This window comes from Lipotes vexillifer, unplaced genomic scaffold, assembly GCF_000442215.2.
Source record: "Lipotes vexillifer unplaced genomic scaffold, Lipotes_vexillifer_v1.1 scaffold1691, whole genome shotgun sequence".
NCBI classification, from domain to species: domain Eukaryota; kingdom Metazoa; phylum Chordata; class Mammalia; order Artiodactyla; family Lipotidae; genus Lipotes; species Lipotes vexillifer.
The window spans coordinates 3,663,283-3,685,961 of record NW_006789046.1 but is presented as its reverse complement, the minus strand read 5'-3'; positions in this window follow the sequence as shown (position 1 = coordinate 3,685,961).

Sequence of the window (22,679 nt, the reverse complement as noted above, 5' to 3'; positions counted from 1 at the left end):
CCCAGGCTTTTGGCTGGGCCTCCGTAGTTGCTTTCCCCCACCCCCAAACAAAAGTTTTATCCTAGGAGTAATGATGAACATAAAGATCATCCTGAAATCCAGCCCTTGCAGAAACTGAAACTTACTTTTGAATTGGTTAAAATAGATTAAAGTGATTTCACCCCTACTCTGAAGTGCCTGTCAGAAGCAAAAGTAAATAAATGTTCTCTAGAGGGAGATAATATCATCCAGTCTCAGATATCGCCCAGTTTTTCCATGCAGTGACTAACATTCAGTCCAAAACTAGGCATGTAAAAAGACTGAATATCATAAATCACAGCAAGATCCTTTTTGACCCACCTCCTAGAGAAATGGAAATAAAAACAAAAATAAACAAATGGGACCTAATGAAACTTCAAAGCTTTTGCACAGCAAAGGAAACCATAAACAAGACCAAAAGACAGCCCTCAGAATGGGAGAAAATATTTGCAAATGAAGCAACTGACAAAGGATTAATCTCTAAAATGTATAAGCAGCTTATGCAGCTCAATAACAAAGAAACAAACAACCCAATCCAAAAATGGGCAGAAGACCTGAATAGACATTTCTCCAAAGAAGATATACAGACTGCCAACCAACACATGAGAGAATGCTCAACATCATTAATCATTAGAGAAATTCAAATCAAAACTACAATGAGATATCATCTCACACAGTCAGAATGGCCATCATCAAAAAATCTAGAAACAATAGATGCTGGAGAGGGTGTGGAGAAAAGGGAACACTCTTGCACTGCTGGTGGGAATGTGAATTGATACAGCCACTATGGAGAACAGTATGGAGGTTCCTTAAAAAACTACACATAGAACTACCATATGACCCAGCAATCCCACTACTGGGCATATACCCTGAGAAAACCATAATTCAAAATGAGTCATGGACCTAAATGTTCATTGCAGGTCTATTTACAATAGCCAGGAGATGGAAACAACCTAAGTGTCTATCATCGGATGAATGGATAAAGAAGATGTGGCACATATATACAATCGAATATTCCTCAGCCGTAAAAAGAAACGAAATTGAGCTATTTGTAATGAGGTGGATGGACCTAGAGTCTGTCATACAGAGTGAAGTAAGTCAGAAAGAGAAAGACAAATACCGTATGCTAACACGTATATATGGAATTTAAGGGAAAAAAATGTCATTTAGAACCTAGGGGTAAGACAGGAATAAAGACACAGACCTACTAGAGAATGGACTTGAGGATATGGGAAGAGGGAAGGGTAAGCTGTGACAAAGTGAGAGAGTGGCATGGACATATATACACTATCAAACGTAAAATAGATAGCTAGTGAGAAGCAGCCGCATAGCACAGGGAGATCAGCTCGGTGCTTTGTGACCACCTAGAGGGGTGGGATGGGGGGGTGGGAGGGAGGGAGACGCAAGAGGGAAGCGATATGGGAACATATGTTTATGTATAAATGATTCACTTTGTTATAAAGCAGAAACTAACACACCATTGCAAAGCAATTATACTCCAATAAAGATGAAAAAAAAAGAATATTGAGCACAGTTCCTTGTGCTATACAGTAGGTCCTTGTTGGTCATGGATTGAAAATAAATCATTAAACTTTCAACAAAAAAAACAAGACTGAATATCAAGAGAAAAGACAGACAATAAGGACACCCACAGAGGATCCAGGTATTAGGGTTATCAGACTTGGACTTTAAGATAACATCAATTAATATGCTCAGAAAATTTAATGACATAAGAGTTTCAGCAGAAAACTGGAAACTATTAAAAAAATTAAATGGAAATTCTAGAATTGAAAAGTACAGTAACAGAAGGGTTCCATAGCAGATTAATCACAGCTGAAAAGAGCATTCATGAACTGGAAGACAGATTAGAAGAAAATATCCATGCTAAAGCACAGAGACAAAAGGATAAAAAAGGAAAAGAAAAAATACATAGACAAATGGGACACTTTGCTGTCTAAAATACTTATATTTGGAGTCTCAGAGGAGAGGAGAAAGAAGGTCAAAAGTAATATTTAAATGGCTGAGAATCGGGACTTCCCTGGTGGTCCAGTGGTAAAGAATCCGCCTTCCAATGCAGGGGACGCGGGTTTGATCTCTCGTCGGGGAATTAAGATCCCACATGCCATGGGGCATCTAAGCCCATGTGCCACAATTACTGAGCTCATGCACCTCAATGAGAGAGCCTGCATGCCACAACTACAGAGCCCACGTACCCTGGAGTCCACGTGCCACAGCTAGAGAGAAGCCCATGCACCACAACGAAGAGCCTCACGCTGTAACAAAAGATCCCGTATGCCTCAATGAGGATCCCGCATGCTGCAACTGACGCGGTCAAAAAAGAAAGAAATTTTAAAAATGGCTGAGAATCTTCCAAAACTGATGAATGCTATCAAGCCGTAGATTTAAGAATCACTGTGGGGCTTCACTGGTGGCGCAGTGGTTGAGAGTCCGCCTGCCGATGCAGGGGACATGGGTTCGTGCCCCGGTCCAGGAAGATCCCACATGCAGCGGAGCAGCTGGGCCCGTGAGCCATGGCCGCTGAGCCTGCGTGTCCGGAGCCTGTGCTCCGCATCGGGAGAGGCCACAACAGTGAGAACCCCGTGTACCGCGGAAAAAAAAAAAAAAAGAATCACTATGGACCTTAGCAGGATTTAAAAAAAAATAAAGGGAGGGAGAGAGGAAGGAAAGGAAAGGAAAAACTGCTAAAAACCAAAGAAAGTCTTAAAATTAGCCAAAGAAGAAAAAATGCATTACCTTCAAAGGAGTAACAGATGATTGACTTTGCAGAAGAAATGGAAATTGGAAGACAATGGAATATCCTCAAAGTTTTGCAAGAAAATAACTGCCAACCTAGACATTTATATCAAGCAAAAATCATGGTAGGATATAGACATTTTCAGACAGATAAAAACTTGTGAGAATTCATTACCAGGAGATCCACACTAAAGGAACTATAGAGTTCTTTAGGTAGATGGAATATTATCCCAGATGGAAGCATAGAGATATGGGAAAGAATGAAGAGCAGTGGAAAGGGTAAATGGTGCATAAATCTAAAGTAATATTAACTGTATAAAACAGTAGAAATAATAAATGACAACAATAGCACAAAAAGCAGGAAGAGGTTAAATATGGTTTAAATACTCTAAGGTCCTTGTAAATTTTATTTTATTTAAAAAAAGCCTAACGAGTCTGGAATATATGATGTAATATCTAAGGAGGCCCTTCTCAGCTATGTTTAGTGAGAGAATCACATCCTAATGTCCAAAGATAGGGATCGTCAAACTTCAGCCCATGGGCCAAATCCAGCTTGCAAGCTGTTTAAATAATGTTTTATTGGAACACAGCCATGCCTATTAATTTTTGTATTCTTTATAGCTGCTTTCATGATACAATGCCAGGGTTTAGTAGTTGCAACAGACACAATATGGCCAACAAAGCTCAAAACATTTACTCTCTAACCCTTAGTAGAAAAAATTCATCAACTCATGTGCTAAAGTATCCTTTGTATGTAATGAATTAATCTCTGTGCTTCTAGCATGGTGCTAGCTATGTATCATCCTTGGAAGAATTGAAAAATAGTCACTCAAGTTATTTTCTGTAAGGCACCATTCTCTCATGGAACTTTAGTTGGAAAAAGCTGCTCTAGGATAGCCACTAAAAGGATAGAAAGAAAATTTATAGATACCAAGCTAATAGAGAGGGCTTCCCTGGTGGCACAGTGGTTGAGAGTCTGCCTGCCAATGCAGGGGACGTGGGTTTGTGCCCCGGTCTGGGAAGATCCCACATGCCATGGAGCGGGTGGGCCCGTGAGCCATGGCCGCTGAGCCTGCGCGTCCGGAGCCTGTGCTCCGCAATGGGAGAGGCCACAACAGTGAGAGGCCCGCTTACCAAAAAAAAAAAAAAGCTAATAGGGGAAATGGAATAATAAAAAAAATACTGGTCCAAAAGAAGACAAGAAAGGAGAGAAATAAAGTGTAAAACAAGTAGTAAAATGGTCAATTTAAGTGATATCAGACAAAATAGACTTCAAGGCATACACATCCCTAGAAATAAAAAAAGGAAATTTTGTAATGCAAAATGAGTTAAACCACTAGGAAATTTGTATGCACATAATAAGATAGCTTCAAAATACATAAAGCAGAAATCAAGAGAAAAGGAGAAATAGATAAATTCATTATCACTATTTCTTCTGTTAGACACAAATTAGGAAGAGCTGGGTATTTGTTTAAGGTGGTATAAACTCTCAGACCCGCTTTCCCTATTGTACTCAATGGTAAAACCCTAAGAGCTCTCTCTCACTAATTATTGTACCAAATAACCCACTTGCAGAATTTCTGCTTTTCATTCTAGAAACTTTTGAACTCTGCTGGGGCTTGAAGTTCTTACTTTCCAGGTGGGGAATGCTTCTACAAGAGTTCACAGAATATTTTCATTGAGTTGGACTATGAGGCTGCCACCCATTTGGGGCACTGGAGGGACAATGGAAGGAGGAAGAGAGGGACAAAGGGGGGCTTCCCTTCCTGGTTCTAATGTACTTTTTTGGTGCAGCCGTCAGCAGATTAGCATCTGGGAGTCCTGGTGGTCCTCACCTCAGTGGCACTTAAGGAGCAGCTTTGGTCCACCCATAATCCCCTTGGGGAAGATTATTTGCCACCTAGGAGGGCCCTTGTATGGACCATCTCTGACCTGGGCCCTCTGTTAGGTCTTTTTGCCAATCACCAGCTGTGTGTCCTATGGCAGCCACACTGCCTCCAGTCCACAGGGAGGGATCCTCTTCTAAATTCTCAGCCCCTTATTTATACACCCTCAGCCTAGAGGTAGTAAATTTCTGCTCTCTGCATTTGTTGCTTCTGGACCACTTAGAGACCTTTTTTGCCCCTCTTAAAAGTTAGCCAACTTTTACTAGTTAACAGATCTGTTAAATCTACCCTGTTGAAATTATTGGTGTGGTTTCTGATGCCAACTGTTCTCTGACTGCTGAGACTTACTGACATTAGTATTTAATCTTCCCTAACATTGCTTTCTAAGTCCCTGCCAGTTAATAAGGTGTGTTAGTTTTCTATTGCTGCATAGCAAATTACCACAAACCTAGCTGTTTAAAAGAACAACCAATGTTAGTTTAGAGTTCTGTGGGCCAAAAGTCTGGCATGGCATGACTGAGGTCTCTGCTGAGGGTCTCACAGGGCTGAACTCAAGGTGTCGGCCAAGCTGAGCTCTCCCCTGGAGGCTCTGGGGGAAAATCTGCTTCCAGGCTCGTTGTTGGCAGAATTCAGTTCCTTGTAGTTGTAGGACTACGGTCCTTGTTTCCTTGCTGGCTGTCAGTGGGGGTTGCTCTCAAGGCCACCATGTTCCTAGCCCTGTATCCTCCATCTTCAAACCAGCAACTGTGTGTTGAATCCTTCTCATACTTTGAACTTCTGGCTTCTGTCTCTGACCTCTAAACCTGGATTCAGAGGGTTCATGTGATTAGGTTGGGCCCACTTAGATTATCTTCCTATCTTAAGGTCAGTTGATTTGGGACTTTAATTACATCTGCAAAGTTCCTTCACAACGGTGCCTAGATAAGTGTTTGATTGAATAACTGGGAGGAAGTATGTATAAACCAGCAGCTAAGTGTGGGGAGAGTGTCTTAGAATTCTGCCTACCACAATATGAAATAGAAATGAGAAATAAAAAGGTGAAAAGAAGATGGTTGTTTACAGATTGTATATGCAGAAAACCCAAGGTGGTCTGCTGTAAAGTTATTTGATGCAGTATAGATAAATCAACAGTCTGACTAAGATACCTACCATCAGTAACCATGTAGGCAATACATAGACTATTTGATCCTAACATAACAAAATACCTAGAAATGAGCTTAACATGTATAGGAAATAGATATAAAGAAAATGGCAGTTTCACTGAAAGAAGAAAGAAATACATTGAGAGATTTCCTCAATTAGGAAAATTAAATCCTACAGAGCTTTTGGTTCAATTAATTTGTAGGTTTAAAGCAATTCTAATTTTTTAAAAAATACATGTTTTTCTTTTCGAACATGACAAAATGGTTGTAAATTTCATCTGGAAGGATAAAAGCATAGTTAAGTAAATTTTTAAAAAAGAATAATGAGGGAAACTAGTGGTAGCAGATAACCAAAATTTTATGAAACCAGAATAATTAAAATAGTGTGGTCCTGGCAGAAGCACACGGTGATTAATGGAGCAGAATGGTCTTCAGGCCCATCTGTTATATGTGGTTTTGATATATGAAGAGTCAGAGTCACAGATGAGTTGGGAGAGGAAGGATCATTCAGTCCTGGGCACTAAATGACATCTAGGCACTCAGTTGATCTAAAAGGGGGCAAGATAAATCCTAGTGTCTACCCTACACCTAAAGAAACATTAAATAAAGCATCATCTGTATAAAGCAATTAAGAAATCTAGAAAGTAAAAACAATTTGAGGAATGTTTCTGCACTAAAAATCTCATGAAAGTTTTTTGTGGGATTTTATGTGAATTTAAAACTTCTAAATGTCAAAGATAATTAAGAGATGACATGCAGCTCAATATCAAAGGAAACCCAAACAAACCAATCAAAAAATGGGCAGAAAGACCTAAATAGACATTTCACTGAAGAAGATATACAGATGGCCAACAGACACATGAAAAGATGCTCAACATCACTACTTATTAGAGAAATGCAAATCAAAACTACAATGAGGTATCACCTCACACCCGTCAGAAGGGCCATCATCAAAAAATCTACAAACAATAAACGCTGGAGAGGGTATGGAGAAAAGGGAACCCTCCTGCAGTGTTGCTGGGAATGTAAATTGGTACAGCCACTATGGAGAACACTATGGAGATTCCTTAAAAAACTGAAAATAGAGCTACCATATGATCCAGCAATCTCACTCCTAGGCATATATCCGGAGAAAACCATAATTCGAAAGGATGCATGCACCCTGATGTTCATTACAGCACTATTTACAATAGCCAGGACATGGAAGCAACCTAAATGTCCATCAACAGAGGAATGGATAAAGAAGGTGTGGTACATATATACAATGGAATATTACTCAGCCATAAAAAGGATTGAAATACTGCCATTTTCAGAAATGTGGATAGACCTAAAGACTGTCATACAGAGTGAAGTAAGTCAGAAAGAGAAAAGCAAACATTGTATAATATCACTTATATGTGGAATCTAGAAAAATGGTACAGATGAACTTATTTGCAAAGCAGCAATAGAGTCACACATATGACTCTGTAGAGTCACTTCTAGAAAACAAACTTACGGTTACCAAGGCGGGAGGGGAGATGGGACAAATTGGGAGATTGGGATTGACATATATACATTACTATGTATAAAATAGATAACTAATGAGAACCTACTGTATAGCACAGTGAACTCTACTCAGTGATCTGTGGTGACCTAAATGGGAAGATATATGTATACATATAACTGATTGGATATAAAGAGTAGATATATAAAAGAGTGCATATACGTATAACTGATTCACTTTGCTGTACAGCAGAAACTAACAACACAGTAAAACAACTGTACGCCAATAAAAAAATAATAACTAAAAATTAAAAATAATTAAAAGACAAACTAAAAATGGGGAAAATGTTTACAGCAACAGGATAAAAGTTTAATCCATTTAACATATATAAATTCTTACAAATTGATAAAGAAAAAACCAATTAAGAACCCAAGGGATAGACCAGAAAATATAAATGGTTGATTCACAGAAAACAAAATTCATGCAGGTTAACAATATATGGGGAATTAATAGTCAAAGAGGGCTTCCCTGGTGGTGCAGTGGTTGAGAGTCCGCCTGCCGATGCAAGGGACACGGGTTCGTGCCCCGGTCCGGGAAGATCCCACATGCCGCGGAGCAGCTGGGCCCGTGAGCCATGGCCGCTGAGCCTGCGCATCTGGAGCCTGTGCTCCACAACGGGAGAGGCCACAGCAGTAAGAGGCCCGCGTACTGCAAAAAAAAAAAAAATCAAAGAATTGTAAATTAATGCCAGTGAGATACTTTTTCTATCTGATTAGCAGAGATTAAAAATTATAATACTCAGTGCTTGTGAGGATATTTTGAATTAAGCACTCTTATACTCAGCTAATAAAAAAGTACGGATTATTAAAATGCTTTTGGATAACAGTTTGACTATAAGTATTGAAACTCTTAATTATACCCTTTTGTTTTATTAAGTCTGCTTCTGGAAACCTCTCTTAAGACAACAATCACAAATACAGAACAAACTATACAAATGAGGGTTAGTGATGAAAGCAGTATAAAAAGGAAACATCTAAGTAAATAACAGGAGAATTGTTAAGAAAATTATGCTCTGTCTACACAATGAAAATTATGTTATCTGTCATTAAAAATTGTATTTGTGAAGCTTGCTTAGTGTGAGAATACCTTGTTATAAATGAAAAAAAGAATATAAAATTTTATATATAGAATTATTTCAATCATAATCTTTTTTTTTCCAAATTTAGAAAATTCCATGAACTGAACTGAGCGTTATTGAGAGTGTAAATTAACACTGTGGTCAATCGTGTACCAGTGGAACTGTGCTAATTAGCAATATTTACCAGCTCTTTACTCTTTATCGCATCTTCTTCCCAACATCAGAATTTCTTCTCTGCATCTGCCCATCTGTGAATTTGTTCGCCATGGAGATCACTTCTGTACTTTAATGATTCCCTGGTTAAAAATGCACAGCTCCCCCCCCCTTTTCTTTTATGTCTGAGCATATTTAGAGTCCAAAAGGGTTTGGTTATAATTAGCATCTTTTCCAGTAGGTGCTACTGTCCGTTTTTCAGACTGTAAAAACTTTTTCAGTGCAATTTGGAAGTACACAATTGCTTTTTCAGTGTTGGATGTCATTTGTTGGGTGCTGAATGTTTAAATCTCTATTATGGTACATGTGCCTACAAATGACTACAAATAGCTAATGGAGAAAATAACATTAATTTTCAAGGAAACTCTTTGTACTTTTACCTGAGAGATGCCAGGGTGTATAGACTTTAAGTATAAGAACCACATTCTGGATCGTCTTTATTTCAAGTAGTTGTGTGTTTGTTCCAGTTTTCTAAAACGTAAGCTCGGACTTCCCTGGTGGCGCGGTGGTTAAGAATCTGCCAACTGATACAGGGGACACGGGTTCGATCCTTGGTCCGGGAAGAGCCCATGTGCCATGGAGCAAGTAAGCCCATGCACCACAACTACTGAGCCTGCGCTCTAGAGCCCACAAGCTGCAACTGCTGAGCCCACATGCCACAACTACTAAAGCCCATGTGGTGTAGAGCCCACGTGCCACAACTACTGAGCCCACATGCTGCACCTACTGAAGCCCGCACACCTAGAGTCCATGCTCCGCAACAAGAGAAGCCACCACAACGAGAAGCCCGCACACCGCAACAAAGAGTAGCCCCTGCTCGCCGCAACGAAGACCCAATGCAGCCAAAAATAAATAAATAAATAAATAAGTTACCATATGATCCAGCAGTCCCACTCCTGGGCATATATCCAGAAAAGACAAGAAACTCTAAAATGTAAGCTCTGTGAAGGCAGGGACCAGAACATTGTCTGGCACGTAGTAAGTACAGTTGACCCCTGAACAATGTGGGGGTTAGGGGCGCCAGTCGGCTGCACAATGGAAAATCTGCATGTAACTTTACATTCGGCCCTCTATATAGGTGGTTCCACAACCTTGGATTCAACCAGCCTCAGATCGTGTAGTACTGTAGTATGTATTTGTTGAAAAACTCCACATATAAGTGGACCTGCGCAATTCAAACCCGTGTTGTTCAGGGGTCAACTGTATATATCGAATGAAAAAGAGTGATTGATTGCCACTTCATGGAAATGTCTGCAACTAGAATTCATTAGTATGGATACCTCAGTGCCTCTCCATTGCTTGGAATTTGTGTCATTTAGCAGGGTGTACTTTGTTGCCTTAAAGCAGCAGTTCTCAGCAGGGGAGGTACCAACTCCTTCGGGGGGCATTTGGAAATATGGAGATGTGTTTAGAGCTATGGCACGATTGGGTTCAGGCACAGTGGCATTTAGTGGGTTAGGAGCCAAGGATCCTAGATGTTCTGTAGTACCTGGGCCAGTCCCTTACAGTAAAGACTGGTACTCCATCCTTGATGACTTTTGGATAGCCCTCTGGATATTTAGGTAGGTGAAAATTTTGTTTATTCTCACACAGAACCTATTTTACATGTATATACAGTTTGTGTGTGTGTGTGCTGTTGTGATATATACTGAATTTCCCAGGAAAGCAGCTGTCATGTAAGTTGAGGGAAGATTATACTTTGTCTGGAACGTTCTCAGTAATTACTCATCATTTTGGAAATCTCATCACTGATGTCATGCCATCGTGGAATTTGAGTTGCGATGCCAATTTTATTTTCTTCATAGCACTATCACAAACTGAAATTATCTTATTTTCTTGTGTTTTTTATTTGGTTACTCACTAAACTGTAAGCTCCTTAATAATAGGAAGCTAATGTATCTTGTTCACTGGATATCCTTATACCTAAAACAGAGTCTGGCGTATTGTGGCCAGTTACTAATAAAGAATTGATGCATAAATAATGGGTGGGTGTTTGAATGACAGTCTCATCCTGAGTCTGACCTCCGAATGCTGATGTTCCTTAAGTCTTTGTCCCAGGCCCTCTTTTCTGTTCACTCCAACCCCATCCCTACCTGATTTCAGCTGTGGCCATGACTTTGATTTATCTCTGCATTGACAGCTCCCTAGATTTCTCTCCAGCCCAAATCTTTCCTCTGAATCCAGAATTATATATCGAGCTGCCAGCTCCCTTCCCAGTTTAATGCTCAAGCATCTCAAATTCAGGATGTTCTTCTCCAGTGTTTATCTTGAACGATGCCGTACACTTAGTCACACTGGTGAGAAACCCAGCGGCTGTTCTCGATGCCCCCCTCTCATGCCCATATGCAGTTAATCACCACGTTCTATTCATTTTATCTCCTAAATAATTTTCAAACCCTGCTTTCCATCCCCAAAGCCTCTGCTGCTCCCCAAATCTAAACTTCCAATTCTAAACTGTTAGACTGACAGCAGCGCCTACTCATTGGTTTCCACTTGTCCACTCTTATCCACATATTCCATTCTCCATGTAGTAGCTAGAATGACGTCGTAAAAAGACAAATACCATTTGTTATTCTCTTCCTGAAGATTCTTCAGTAACTTCTCACTGCTCTGAGGATAAGACCAAAAACTTTAACTCACGTTTATCCCACCAGACTTGTTTTAGCCATTTCTTCATTGTCCCCATGCTTTAGGCTCACTAGTCATCTCGCTGTTCTCAAAACGTGCCGTATTTCTTTTCCACCATAGAGCTTTTATCCATGCTGTTCCCCTGCCAGTTCAGCTAGTTATATCCCTCAGAGCTTAGCTCACCTCCACAGGAAACCTCCCATGCTCTCCTGACTAGGCCAGAACCCTCCTCCCTCATGTGCTCTCACAATGCCCTGTGCTTCTTTTATATATATATATATTTTTTAATTAATTAATTTTATTTTTATTTATTTTTGGCTGTGTTGGGTCTTCATTGCTGTGTGCGGGCTTTCTCTAGTTGCGGCGAGCGGGGGCTGCTCTTTGTTGCAGTGCACAGGCTTCATTGTGGTGGCTTCTTTTGTTGCGGAGCACTGGCTCTAGGCGTGCGGGCTCTAGAGCGCAGGCTCAGTAGTTGTGGCGCACGGGCTTAGTTGCTCCGTGGCATGTGGGATCTTCCCAGACCAGGGCTCGAACCCGTGTCCCCTGCATTGGCAGGCAGATTCTTAACCACTGCACCACCAGGGAAGCCCCTGCCCTCTGCTTCTTAGCAAATTGTAATTCATGTGTTATGAAAGTAGCTGTCTGACTTTCCCATAGAATTGAGTTGTTTTTTTAAAAATTCATGAAGTGTATGTTTGACCTCCATATATTTATTTATATTATCATCATAAAGAATGACCTAGTAGCAACAATTTATCTTCTAAAATTTAATTGGTTTTTGTCTAGTAATTTCATAAGGTAGATCACTTTGATTTGTTATTTCAGGGGCATACTGTATTTCATTTGTTGTAAGAAACACATTTTTCCCACTTTTAACATCTCTGAAATCGGCATGCATCCTATAGACAATAATGGTATGTCATGGTGTAATTGGCAGCGTTTTTCTTTCTTAGTGCATAAGAAATAATGGTGCATCTTTTATTTGAAAGCATCTTAGATTAGATAAAATTTGGTATTTTTATAACAAATTCATTCTGGAAGATTTACTGGCAACCTTGTGATGCTCAGTCATTCTGTAGAAGCGTTTCTAGGATTTTTCTGTAGCCGCAGCAAGTAACTGGTGACATCTTGATCCCTGGAAGAAGTTTCTGCCCAAAATCATTTTGCTCATATTCTATAGAGTTGAATGTTGGGGACTTGATTTATGTATCATTTGTTCAGGTAACACACAAACTCAAATCTGTATCTGTGTATGTATATCTGTTTTGTTTTGGAAAAAATACCTACTTTTTATCTCCACATAGAGATGGGGAAGCGCTCCATCAGTTCTAGAAACTGTTTATTTTCCCCCAGGAATGCATTTTCTCCTTCCTTTTGGAAGAAGTTTTAGATGAGCACACCTAGATTTCCCCAGCCGTACTTGTATCTATATATGGGCATATGAATAAAGTTCTGGTTAATTGGATATGAGCAGAAATAATGTATGAACTTCCAGGGCATGAACCAAAAAGAAAATGATTTGCTCTGCAATTCTTCTTTTCCCTCCTCTAGTGAATGAAAAGAACTGGGTCCCTAGATGATTTCCTGGAGCAGAGGTACCTGGCCAGCCTCCGGACTTGGGGGAGAAACGTCTTGAGGACATTGCATTTTGGGGTCTCTTAGTTATAGTGGCTCTGCCTGTACTGTAACTAATGTATCATCTAAGAGATTGTCTTAATTGGACTCCTCAATTTCCAAAAAGTGGGGTCAGCCTTACTATCAGCTTGTCTTAAATCTGAAGCACATGGCTCTTGCTCTTGGACTACGTACAACAAAGCGTATGTGCTCTTTAGGGATGCATTGTGCATGATGAAGGAGCACGTGCTCGAGAGTCAGTCACTTACTGTCTGTGTCACAGTGGGCAACTCACCGAGATCCTCTGAGCTTCAGTCACCTCCTTTAAGATGCAGGTGATGTCCATTTTAACAAAGTTGTTTTGAGGAGTCATTGGGGTCGTGTATTGAAGAGGCCTTGCAAGCCCAGTGTTTACTAAATGATAGCTGTTGCTATCATTAGTTTTTCCAAAGACTACAGCCTCAAACTATTTTTCTGCCCCAGTATTTTTCAGTTGAACTTGGTCTCTATGGAGGATTGTTTGATTTTCTAGGTTTTATCTTTGGATTCAGCAAAACCATCAGAAACCTTCATATCTGGACCATGTACCTTGGCTCCCCAGAGAATTGCTGAGTTTTTGACAGTTCCCTGAGTTTTCCCATCATGCTTTTGGCTATGTGCATGCTCTAGGGCCTGAAAGAAGCTGTCCAGAGCCTGACTCTATGTCACCTGGGAGAGGTATCCTCTGGAAAACTTATTTCTGGACCTGAGTGCTAGGGAAACTTTTTCTTCCTTTGTAGAACTGGTGTATGTTCTCATGGTTTTAATAAAAAGCCATAAAGGACAGAGTGAGGAGTTGAATCATTAATAGTAGCGTAATTTAGTAAGTTGCTCATTGCTTCACTATAAGGCAGATTGTGGGTTAGCTCGGAGCACTTACACTAATCCATTACCAGATGTGGTTCCATTAGAGTCCTTTAAGGAGGTGAACTCTGAATTTTTTTTTTTTTTTTTTTTAAAGAAGTCAGAAAGCCAAAATGGTGGCAACTAGCAGAGAGTTGACCTTGTGAGAGTAAATAGGAAACATTTGCTCTTTTAAATTGGTATGTGAGCATAGTATTGGACATCTGGGTCATGCAAGTGACATACTCTGAGTCTTAGAGTTGTGGATTTAAGACAGTCATTAAGGTACTGACACAACAATCTGTGACTAGTAAATACTTCTTACTATTCAAAGTATAGAACTGAACAAGTCAGGGTCCAGTGGACAGTTCACTGCTTTGTGTTTGTTGAATGAATGCCTAAGGGCTAGACCTGATTATATAAGAGCACCATGGCAAATTATAGAACATTTTTTTTCATAATTAGGTTCCCGTAGGATCTCTGTCTAGACTTCGTTGTTTTGTTTCTTTGTTTTTGGTTATATGAACCTGGTGTATGTTTAAAAACCAAAACAGAAAATTTAATTCTTTTAATAACTGATATTTTTCAGGGAGATTTTCTTCCTAATCATTTCTGAAATGAGTCTTTGTATTTCACATTTTTAATGTGAAATATTAACAGTCCCTTTCAGTACCTGTGTTTTTTCTGCACAAATAAAGTTGGTCATGTAATTTATCTCCTGCCTTAGGTTTCTTTGTAGAAACTGTTCAGACAGGCATCTGACGCCTTTATCACCTCATGACTCCAGCACAGACCCTTGAAACCTTCTTAGTATCCTTTCATATAAACCCTGGCTTCACAGATGTTTCTGGATCAGGGGACTGGGTGGATGGTGGTGGTATCGTCTCCTTTTATATTTGACTTTTCCATTGTGCAGATTGTCATAAAGCTATTTCTGCCCAGGTCTTGTGCACTTGCCTGCTCTCCCAAATTAGAATCCAACTTTGAGCACAGGTTAGTTTAATGGCTCCGGAAATTGAGTCCACAGTTAACAGTCCTTTTAGTTCACAGAATTTTAACTTTTTTTTTTCTTTCCTTTTTTTAAAGAGTTTTGTTTTTGTTTTTAAATTTTATTTATTTATTTTTGGCTGCACTGGGTCTTTGTTGCTGTGCACGGGCTTTCTCTAGTTGTGGCGAGCTGGAGCTACTCTTCCTTGCGGTGCTTGGGCTTCTAATTGCGGTGGCTTCTAGTTGCAGAGCACGGGCTCTAGGCGTGCGGGCTTCAGTAGTTGTGGCAAGCAGGCTCAGTAGTTGTGGCTCGCAGGCTCTAGAGCGCAGGCTCAGTAGTTGTGGCACACGGGCTTAGTTGCCCCACAGCATGTGAGATCTTCCCAGACCAGGGCTCGAACCCGTGTTCCCTGCATTGGCAGGCCGATTCTTAACCATTGCGCCACCAAGGAAGTCCCAGAAATGCAACATTTTTAAACAGAAAGTTACCCTGGAAATGATCTGCAGTCCAGTTCTCTCACTGATAACTGCCCCAGGTGTCTGTTTCATCATTTTAGTGACTGGCCTGCGGTTATATGGTGCCAGGACTTTGTTCTTTCTTATTCATAATCATGAAGGAGAACCTTCTCTAAATTTGCCCAGATGTATCACAAGTTTTAGAGCATAGAAATATTATTGAGTCAAACAAAAAATACTGGGCAAGTGATATTAGGCAAATCCAGGCAAATAGAGTCTTTTTCCCCACCTATCAGGTTTCATACTTCAGGTCTATGTGCTATTAATTAAATTTAACTTGTTTTATATTTGATGTCATTTATTTGTTATTTAGGCACATCTGTGAATTTTACTTATTCATTAGTGTGGCAATATTAAAAAGTCTCCGGTTTGTTGACAGGATTGAAATAGGCTCTAATTTAAGGATTCTTCTGTCAGGAGAGAGAAACCAAACGGTAACGTGAACAGGGAAAGTTTAATATAAAGAATTGCTAACTCTAACGGGATTGGATTAATGAGGGATTTGCTAGTCAGTAGAGAAAGCTTTAAATTTTGCAGGCATGGCGGTATAAGGAGTAGCCACTGCCCGCAGGGCTGAGATGGGGTGCCCAGTGAGAGCCCCCCTGGCTGAGGTCCAGACCTCTGGAGAGGGCACAAGGGATGGCAGAAAAGTCACTGAGCGTGGGAGGGTGGGAGGACCGCTGGGAAGTTCTCAGGGTCGGGGAGGGAGGGCCTTTAGGAGTCAGCCGAGAGCAAAACTCTTTTCCTGCTGTGTCTCTCTAGCACCCTCTGTTGAAAAAGCTTAACATCGTGCCAGCTGGCAAAGGAAAACGTTTAAAGGTCCCAGTTTTCACAGAGTGGGCAAAAAGCTGAGCGTGGAGCTGAGTGGCAGTAAATCCATAGCCAGCACGGTTCCCCACCTCCATTCCTTAGTAGTTGGAAGTAGACACTTTTGGGTAAAGCATGCTTGTCATTGGTTACCCAGTACCATACCTATTTTAATATTTTCTAGCAAACAGTGAAATCCTGATCATTATTAGTAACCACTCTGTGGCTTACATACCAGGATGTGCCAGCCAGGACTACTGTATCTGAGAGATTGGTTGGAGATTTGCTTCTATTATTTTAAGCATATTTAAAGTACACATATTCAAGTATCATTATGTAAATTGACGATGGAAATGGAGCAACAATAAAAAGTATAGTGTCATTTTCTGACTTAATTTGAGGCCACTTTAAACTCAGAAATGAAATAAAGAAAAGGTTTTCACAAAATGGTACTTAGGGACTTCCCTGATGGTCCAGCAGTTAAGACTCCACGCTTCTACTGTTTAAGGCACGGGTTCAATCCCTGGTCGGGGAACTAAGATCCTGTATGCTGTGTGGCTCGGCCAAAAAAAAAGAAAAAACGTACTTAAAACTTCTATACTTGTAACTGACATGTGATATAGTAATTCTAAAGCAGTTTTTATAGTGTTTAAAAATGTTTACTGAACATGATTAGTTTTGAGACATCATAATTAAATAGTGCTAGATCCAGTCAGCACTTACTTTGACTGAGTAAGTCTAAATTAAATAAATAGATTGTTGAGAAACTGTATCTATCAGGATTCTTTGGTTACAAGCAACAGAAAGTGACTCTGTACAAATTAAGGGGGGAGGGGAAGAGGGACTTTGGAATGATATGAGGTGGCTGACATCATTGAAGGAAAAACTGAGAAGCCGGGCTCCTCAGCCTGCAAAATCTAGGTAGCAAGTGCTAATGGACAGATCTGGAGGCTGCAGTCGCTGAGATGGATCTGTTCCAGCTGTTTGCCACTCAGTTCAGGATTCACATTCCGAGGAGGATCTTGACTGGCCTAGTAGGACCAGGCAAGGGCAAGGCACTGAGGTACCAGGCCACAGGAACAACTTGTTCCTGGGCTCCAAGGACATACGTTACCAAGACTTAATTCTCACGCCATTTCTTTGCTTCTCTTCTTTGGCGTCAGCTTCATTTCCAGGCCCTCTGTGGTTAAGGCCTTGAGTTTCCGTTCAGCGTCCTTCCTGTGATGTTCACATGCAGAGTCATCCTGAATCTAATCACCGTGGCCCAGGAAATGCAGTGCTTTTTGATTGGCCAGACACATCTCTGGAGCCACTGTCCTTAACATTAGCGTGAGAGAAGGACTGGTACTCTGGGGGAAATTGGGGCAGTTTCCAAAGGGAGGAGTAAAGGAAGCTGAGCGGCAAAAATAACAGACGGAGGTAATCAACTTTATTGTTCAGAGAAAAGCCTACCAAATGAGGGACATCATTTGTTCTGTGACAAAAAGCTAATGGAAGAAGATAATAAGATGTAGAGAAGCATTAGTGGGACAGGGAAGTGGATATATCTGTCAGTGGTTAGACAGCAAGCGCCATAATGTGTGTTTATCCAATGAGAGGGACTGCTAAGAAGTCTGGTCAGTCAGACTGCTCCCTACTAAGGGTGCTGCTGGCTTTTGTTCTGGTTTGGTGTTTTAGCCACAGTAGTAAGTCTGTATTAGCACTAAAATGAAGATAATGTCAGAGTTCTTTTGGGATACCTTGAGGCCAGCTGCTATTGCCCTGCCTCTCTTCAGATCTCTGTGATGCTTCTCCATCCTTCTAAAATAAAGGTTCCTGCAGTCAGCATTCCCAGTCAGTGTCTCGTCCTTTTCTCCCAATCTTCCCTCTGTGCCTTATGGTACATTGGTCCTGTGGTAAATGAAGATCTTTATCTTTAACTCTGTACCCTCACAACTCACTCCATGTCCCCCCCCTCCATTTAATTGAAACCCCATCTCTCATTAGGCCAGGAATGGAGGGGGAAGAAGATGCATGAGGGAGGGATTCAACATTCTCCAGAACCACCACCTTCCCCCGCCCCCGCCCCGCCTGGTGACCATTTACAAATCATTATTTTTTGCTTTTGTTTTTGATTTTGTTGTTTTTATTCACTTTTTTAAAAAGTTTACGTACAGTACAATTCACTCTCTAGTGTACAGTTATCTGAGTTTCAACAAATGCATACAGTGTATATATGTAATGTTTATAGGTGTATATAACCACCATCATAATCAAGATTCAGGATAGTTCTGTCATCCTCCAAAAAAGTTCCCTTGCTCTGCCCCTTTGTAGCAATATCTTTGTAGCAATATCTTCCTTCCTTCCCAGGCCCAGGCAATCACAGGTCTGTTTTATGTTCCCATAATTGTTCTCTTTTTCCAGATTGTCATATAAATGGAACTATACAGCACATATCCTTTTGAATCTGGCTGCTTGTACTTAATATATGATATGTCTGAGTGTGGTTTTCTTCGAGTTTATCCTGTTAGGAGTTCACAGAGCTTTTTGAATCTGTAAATTTATTTATATCACCAACTTTGGGGAGTTTTCCACCATTATTTTTTCAGATTTATTTTTCTTCACCAATCTCTTGCTCCTCTACTCCTGGCGCCCTAATGACATGAATGCTGGACCTTGTGGTGTATTTTGCCCCATATGGTCCCTGAGACTCTTCATGTTTCTCAGTCTTTTTTCTGTCTGTTCTTCAGATCAGATCATTTCTTTTGCTTGAATTAAGTTCACACACTTTTCCCTCATCCATTCTTTCATTGCACTCATCTAGTGAAGTTTTTAATTCAGATATTTTATTTTTAAGTTGTAAAATTTCCACTTGAGGGAATTCCCTGGTGGGCCAGTGGTTAGGACTGCGCTTTCACTGCCAAGGATGGGGGTTTGATCCCTGGACAAAGAACTAGGATCCTGCAAGCTGCGGAGCACAGACAAAAAGTAAAAAATAAGTGAATGAATGAATAAAATTTCCACTTCTGTTTTTTTTTTTTTTTTTTTTTTTGCGGTACGCGGGCCTCCCCCTGTTGTGGCCTCTCCCGTTGCGGAGCACAGGCTCCGGACGCGCAGGCTCAGCGGCCATGGCTCACAGGCCCAGCCGCTCCGTGGCACCGGGGATCCTCCCGGACCGGGGCACGAGCCCGTGTCCCCTGCATCGGCAGGCGGACTCTCAACCACTGCGCCATCAGGGAAGCCCTCCACTTCTGTTTTTTTTTTTTTTTGCGGTACGCGGGCCTCCCCCTGTTGTGGCCTCTCCCGTTGCGGAGCACAGGCTCCGGACGCGCAGGCTCAGCGGCCATGGCTCACAGGCCCAGCCGCTCCGTGGCACCGGGGATCCTCCCGGACCGGGGCACGAGCCCGTGTCCCCTGCATCGGCAGGCGGACTCTCAACCACTGCGCCATCAGGGAAGCCCTCCACTTCTGTTTTTACGGTTTCTGTTTATCTGCTGTGAACACCTATATTCCCATTTGTTTCAAGGGCATTTACCTTTATTTGCCTCCTGGAGCATAGTTACAATAACTGCTTTAAAGTCTTTGTCTGATAATTCCAACACCTGGGTCATCTGGGAGTTGGTATCATCCCTTGTAGTTTGCCCACATTTTCCTGGTTCTTTGTATGAAGAGTAATTTTGGATTTTATCCTGGACATTCTGAATATGTTGTATAGACTTTGAGTCCTATTAAACTCCTCTAGAGCATGTTGATTCTGTTGGCTGTTACTTTGTTTTGTTTTTGTTTTAGCAGGCAGTCAACCCAGTTAGGTTCAGACCACAAAGTCTGTCTCGCCTTCTGTGGGCAGTGGTTCAAATGTCATTCAGTTTCCGTAGCTTTCACCATGCTATGCTGCTTTGGGCCTGGCCCACCCGTGTGCCACTCAGGGGTTAGTCCAAGACTTGGGGGAGAAGAGGGGAGAGTAGTTGAAGTTGTAGTTCAGTTTTCAAAGCAGTTGCTTCGCTGTTTTGGGTCTGTCCCACACATGCATGACTCGAAGGTGAACCCAGAACTGTGAAAGTTTATGCACAGACTTTGGGGGTCTCCTCCAGCCGATTGCTGTCTGGGTCCCCCACACTGTCTAGCTCACAAGAGCTCAGTTTCCTAATTCTCTGTTCAGAAAGATGGGCTTCTCTCGGTTTCAGCTGCCTGGGCCACCACAGCACAGCACAGCTCTGTGACTGGGGCCAACCTTCTGTCAAAATTACAACAAACCGGCTTCCAAGAGGAGGGGAGGTGAGAAACTCGCCCCCATACAGTCACCTCCCCAAGTTTTGACTCCTCTGCCTAGTCCACCTGCTTTTGTTTACTTTTCGTAGTTTGTATTTTTGAATTTATATTGTACCTCATCCAGTCTTTTGTGGTAATCAGTGGCAGAGAGGCTATGGTGGGCTTACTCCATCTTGGCTTGCCCCGGAAGTCTTAAATCACGACCTGTATTAGTTTTCTATGCTTCATGACAAATTACCACAAACTTAAAGCAATACATATTCATTATTTCATGGTTTCTGTGGGTCAGGAGGCTAGGCATGGGTTAGTTAGCTGGACCCACTGCAGGCTGCAGTCAAGGCCAGGTCTGGGTTTTCATGGGTGGGGGGGGGCGGGGGGGGGGGAGTTGACTGGGGAAAGGTGGGCTTCCAAGCTCACTCAGCCTGTTGGGAGAATTCATTTCCTTGCAGCAGTAGGACTCATGGCAGCTGTTTCTTCAAAGCTAACACCTGAAAGGGAGACTAAAGCAAGTCTGCTAAACAGATGGAGTCTTATAAATGTAGTTAAGGCAGCAGCATTCCATCACCTTTGCCATATTCTAGCGGTGAGAAGCAAGTCCCGGGTCCCTCCCACACTCACGGGGAGGGCATTACACAAAGCTGTGAACATCAGGAGACCTTAGATTCTCTCTGTGTTTTCCTTTAATCCTCAAATAAAAACTCTTCCTTCCACCCTCTGCTCCTATTTGTCAGAGCTGTGGTGCCCTTTTCCACCCCACGCCCTGGTGTCACGCTGAATGACTGCATGACAGTCCAGTTCTTTTACCCAGTCCAGCCCATACTTGAGCCTACAGGTTCTTGACCTCCTATGCTAGTGACCTTTACTTTCGAACCTAGTTCTGTGACTCTGAATCTCAAGCATAAGCTGTCTACTACATTATTCTGTTTATTTCCATAGTCTATCAAGTATTAAGGATAATTCAAGCTTTACTGTCACTTTCCTATTAGATTCTACGCCCCTCAACGTCTAAGACTATTTTATGTCTTATCCTTTCTGTACTGCCCACAAGGCTGTATCGGGTATTCAAACACACGTTGAAAAATTAAGAATCTTAAATAATTATTTGACGGCTGGACAGGATACCTCTTTCTTCCCCTTCCCTTTTTAATTTTGTCTGATAACACTTAACCAGCTCTTCCTAACGTAAACTCTGCCAGGAAATTCTAATTGAATTAGCCAAACTGTATATAACGGCATATAACACACGCGCGCGCACACACACACACACACACACACACACACACACACACACTGAATTAGTGAATATTTTAATGACATGACATTGGAGTCTAACTTCAGAGCATAAGCTATGATGTGTCCTGTAGGTGAAACTAGGTTACAGTTTCTGGTGACTAAACCTCACAGGCAAAAACAAGCCCACCCTCTTTTTTGAATCCCGTTCATTTGCAAAAAGGGAGTAATCAACTAATAAAAGACTGGAAATTTGGAAGGCTTTCCACCTAGAATACTTTGGCATAGGGTGGCTACAGCTGTCAAATCATGTTTCCCTGGGAAAAGGTGTAGTTAGCTAGGAATACTGAGATGATTGATACCCAGAGGCTCCACTTATGGGCAGTCTCCTACCTCCCGGCCCTTCCTTCTTCTAGCTGCCTCCAAAATATGAGTGTGGCTCTTTCTCCACCCAAAGCTTCCTAATCTGGTGATTGCTAAACTATTTGAGAATAAAGGAAATATGCATCTTGCAAATCCAGATTATTAAAAGTATTTTCTTTCCAATAGAATTCAGTATACTAGGGACCCATGGCAGTATGCCTTGCCACACAGAGTATAGGTAATTTATGTCCACTTTGCCCCTTCAGACTTGCTCTGGGTCCTGAAGTTGAGCCCCGAATGAGATTTCTCCTTACCTAGTTTTCACTATTACTGAAGCATTAGCTATATCACTAATCAAAGCAATGTTGTTCTCTTTAGCAGAAGCTCGATAGACTAAAGCTGGAGTTACTTGTAATGGTGATAAACTGGAAATGAAGTGAATGTATGAATAGAGGAATAACTGAATAGAATATGGTAACATTCACACCATGGTATATTATGTAGCCATTAGAAATAATGGATATGGATTAGATCTGTCAGTTGGGAGAGGGGATGAGGAGAGAGAGACATATATTGAATGAGAAAAGCAAGATGCAAAAAAGTTTACATAACATGATCCCTGTGTTACAGAACAACGATCAAATAAAATCCTTTGTAAACGTATATAGGTATGTATGTTCCCATATAATTACATGAGCATGGAGAGAGGCACAGAAGGATATGAACTAGGTGGCTGTATGGGTCATCTGGAAGAGAGGTGGAGAAGTGAA